Source organism: Meleagris gallopavo, chromosome 6, assembly GCF_000146605.3.
Source record: "Meleagris gallopavo isolate NT-WF06-2002-E0010 breed Aviagen turkey brand Nicholas breeding stock chromosome 6, Turkey_5.1, whole genome shotgun sequence".
NCBI classification, from domain to species: Eukaryota; Metazoa; Chordata; class Aves; order Galliformes; family Phasianidae; genus Meleagris; species Meleagris gallopavo.
In genome coordinates, this window is record NC_015016.2 from 33,864,656 (window position 1) to 33,869,535 (window position 4,880).

The window sequence follows — 4,880 nt, forward strand, 5'->3', positions numbered from 1 at the left end:
GTCTGCAGACACGTACAAACAATTGTGTTCTACTTCTGTAACCACCTGACAAAAAGCTTTATTTTGTGTTATTCGTACTCTACGCGCCAAACCATTCTATGACTAATAAAACAAATGCTATATACTATCACATCATTAATACAAAATTTCCTTTGCTGGTTCTTTTGAATTTATTTTCTATATGTTAAATTTTTATTAATAAACATGATTTTAATCACAAGTAAAGCCATTTCTTGAAACAGTCTACTCAAAACAATTACGTGTTTATGTATTTCATCCCCTGCACAAGCTGATAGTTATTCTAATACATGATCTCTGAAACAAAGAATTTAAGTTTAAAATAGTAAACTATTCTTATTAAAGCTTCAGGAAGAAAGAGCAATTACTTTAAGCCAACTATTAGGAAATACTACTCCACAGAGGGACTATGATATTTAAAAACAGGGAATAAATTAAGCTAGAGATAGTGAGCACTCCTTGCTTTCTCTCTACCTGACCAAAGAGCTTACCATCACACAGCATACATGCAGCAACGCACAGACCTTCCATTCCACCAGCTTTCCTACAAATACAGTCTCTCTGGGACATGCAAACACAGTGCAAAGTCTTGGCCTAACCCTGCACAAAAGCAGAACAAAATGGAGACCCCGGGAGCAGTGGGGAGGAGGAAGGCAAGGAACTGGCCTACCACCAAGGAGGGCAAAAACCGGTTGCAGCCCACGGCCTCAGATGGGCCCTGGCACCCAGAGCGTGGTGTGTGGTGAACCACAGCAAGCTGAATTGAGTGGGGCTCTTCAGCGCACACCAGCTCTGTTCCATATTTTTGCTTCCCCTTCACTGCCCAATGCCAGGGGTGCCTTCCAACTCCCTGGCCATCTCCAGCCAACCTGTAAGAGAAGATTCGAGGCTGAGATATGGAAACAGTAGGTGAGATAATCCTATCTAAAGACAGTAACTCCAGCCAAACTAGACAAGTTCTGGAACCTCCCTTTCTCTCCCTACCGCTGCACAGGAAAGAGAGGCCATTTTTCAGTAGATATGGGACCTACTGGATCCAAGGGAAGCTCTACCAGGCCCAGCCTATTTGCAAAGGCAAAATGTTTGCCCATTTACACCTGTCCCAAGCAGCAGGATATGCTAGCAATGTCCCTTTTTCATGCTGTCATAATACAACGTGAAAAAGACAGTTCTCTGCACTTTGGTGTAATGAAGAAACAGCAGTAAGGTTACAGTAACTCATGGTATATGCAGAAGGTAGAGAAATTTCCTTAGGTAATCTTCATTTTTCCTCTTTAAAAGTGGCCTCAGCAAAATCAGCAGAAGCCTGCCATGTTCAAAAATTAATTGAAATGTATTTTCATCTGAAAAAAATGAATGCATGCACAATTTAAAAAAGGTCAGCTAAAATGAGATTGAATTACAAAAAAGTAATTCTAGCGAGGGTTGGGGGGAGGGAAACTCCATCCTTTTTACAGGACTCAGAAGCACCCGCCTGGCGCTAAGCACCTGGCCTGCCTAGGCCAAGTGTAAATGAGTCACACCATCTGTACTCACATTCAAAGGGAAGTCTGGCGAGATAGCAAAGGGAACAAACAACGACGTGCCGCTCAGTTCATAATGCTACAAAGGCATTTAAGTTGGGGAGCAGACAAAGAGACACCGGTTCAAGAAATAACCACTATAAGAGATGCTGAATGCCTGATTCACTGAAACTGTATTTGTAGAATTCTAGCCAGTAACCTAAAAACACCTATAGAGTTGTGTACAACGATACTGCATAGGCAGATTAATGCTGTATTTCACTTGAATGCATCTATCTCACAAAAAAATGAAAAAGACAATAGACGTGGAAAGTAAACAGGTGTAAGCAAGAATTCATTCAGCATGAACAACTCAAAGAGAAGCTATTTTAGATAATCATTTCTTAAAAAGGCAAAACAAAATGCATCCGGTAAAACAAAAGCAGAATCCACACTGGCAAGCAGTCATCTACATCAAGTTGTACTGAGCAGCAGTGAGCACAGTAACCACATCAGAAGTAATGAGGATCTCAGACAAATGTAGTGCAAGACTCACCCCAGTGAGGGGGAAGGAAATCTCATCCAAAAGGATGACTCACAGCAGAAGCAAGAGAAGGCAAATGACAAAGCACCTGCTACGGACCACAGAACCGTGCCACCAAGGTGTCATCCCCAAAGCACAGGAGTGTGGATGGCAGAACAGAATTCATGGCACCGATAACTAAAACGTAAAGGCTCACAGACAAAAATTCTTACAAACAAAAAGTTAAGAATACTGGAATAACTTGCACATTTCTTATTTCCTTTTCAGAAGACTAGTAAGCTTGAAGAATGTGGAAGGCAGAATTTAACAGCATTATTTTTATTCTAATAAAAACACAAATCTAAGCTCTATTTTGGATCTCAGGAGATGCAAATCAATGGATTAAGCTGCCTAACGTGCCGCATTTTATTCAGACCACAGTTTGTAGTACAAAATGATGATAAAGAACAATCCAGCCTAGAACAAACAAAGCTTATTTCTTATGGCTGCATTTAGACCAGTGCACTCTCAGGAAACACACCCAAGTTCTCCCAAAGATGTTCCTTGGTATCCCAAGAGCTGGGAGAGGGGAAGAGACATCCATCTGCTGTCCCAAAATTGTTGTGATGATCTGCTTATATCTATACGTAGCTTTGAGAAGCATTAAATCTATAATTAATTTAAAACAGTGTCTCACTTCCTCCTAGTTTCCATCCCCTCATATAACTAACAAAGATTTTATTTTTTATCTTTAAAAGAAATCTGACCCAGAAATCCCCTAGCTATTTTCTCTATTAAAAATCAGGCATGTTATTTCAGATCATTTTGCAGGTTGTATTTATAGCACTTGCAATTCCCATCAGGTTTAGCAGCAGCAGATAACTCACTTGGGTATCTGCCCTCAGTAATCACAGTTCACAGGCAGGTAGATGAACATAAAACTAAAATCATTATTACTTATGTCCAGCTGTGAGCCAAGTTGATTGCAGAGGGGGTGAATGAACGGAAGGATGCTGTCATATCATTTCCTGAACGACTTTACCTATTTATCAAAGACTACTGCTCCAAAGAGCTTCACAGAAAAATGAAATGGAAACTCAAACAGTTTCACTGTGAATCAGCAGAACTGCCAGAGATCATGGCAAAGATCATACAATTTTTAAATAAAAGTAGATTCAAAAATAGATTTAAGAGCATGCCTGCTGTTGAATCCCATTTAATTATCTGCTATCCAGGAAAAAAAAAAAAAAAGCATAGAGCTTGAACAGCTCCCTGGCACAACACAAGAGGTGAAACAACGAATCTGCAAGTTTGGCAAAAGACTGCAAGTCCGTGAAGCATCCCAAAAGACTTAAGTGAAAACACATGTTGATCCTCTGATGTTCAAATCAATATTTAAAATGAAAAATAATAAAGGCAGAAAGGGATCAAGATCCTCAAGAGATCCTAGAAGCCTTTACCTACGTGTTACATTATTTCAGCATGCGCACATGTATCTCTTAGAACAACAACTGTATGTACAGAAAGCCTATCAACTTTAGAACTTTTCATACCTGGGAAGGAGCTTTTTTTCTTTTTAACTGTTTAAAAACAAAATGAAACTAAACAAAACAAAACCTACTGCAGCTCAGATATCATTTTAGAGGTCCTCAGTTTGCTTTTCACAATCCTTTCTGGCAAATGCTTCATAACATTATAGGAAAAAAAAAAAGTAAGGTGAGCAGAGAATGAACTTTGATCTGATGCAAATGTTAGAGGACAAATAAAAAGACAGACAATAGCACTGCTTCTTATGACGAAGGAACAAATCTTTAAATAGTATTTTGCACATCTTTTAGCAAGGTAATTATCTGGATAAAAATAAGGAAGCGTGCTATGAGTCACCACAGTTTATACATAAATCAACCCATCAAGAAGGCTCCCAACCAGGAGGGACTGCTTCGAGCCCACAGCTACATTTCAGAAACATTCTACTTCAGTAAGATCAGAAAAGAGTAATGCTTTGAGGTGTAAAACAGATCACTCATCACATTCAGAGAAGTCACGTTCAGACACACTAAGCCAAGGGAAGAAAACAGTTTCAGAGATATTCAACTGAAGTTGCAAGGCTGATAACCACTTTTGGCCACAGCAGGTCACCCCTTAAAGATTACAGTTTGGCTTCACAGAAACCTTACTGCTTGAAACACAAGAGGATTTATGTTAAGGAAGTGTTAAAAATTCCTCAGGTAATTAAATGGAACGCTTTCTGGTACGTAGTGATCACATTTTGAACATCCAGGGAAAAACAACTATTCAAAATGGGTATTGGATAGAGCAGAAAAATAGCACTGCAGATTTAGGTATCTGCTGGACCTATCAGTAGTATTCATTGGACAACAGCGCTGCAGTTACTGAGGGACTCTTCTACCAGTATTACCAGTACTAGTATGAGGACTGGAAATACAGGAAGAAGAATTCATAGCGTTTTAGAGACTACTGTGAACCTACAAGTCCATCAGAGAGAGTGATAAAACAGATTCTATTTCAAACAAAAAAATCCATATATTTATAACAGGAACAAAAACACCACAGGCAAAACTTCCTTGGAGTTGTCTGTTTCCTCACCACCCTCATAGGAAAGTAGTAAACTTTAAAAGAGTATTTTTAGAGTAAATTTTTAAAGCCGATATAAAAGTGCATCCAGATGGCCTCACTCAGTCTTTAACGAGGAAGTGCTGTGATGCAGTGAATAATAGATCTTTACAGTCATTTCTCTACCACCCAGGCCAGAGCCTTCTGAATCCTAATGGCTACGTCTTCAAAAAGTCATTTAGAAATGCAGTGGGGAAAAAAAA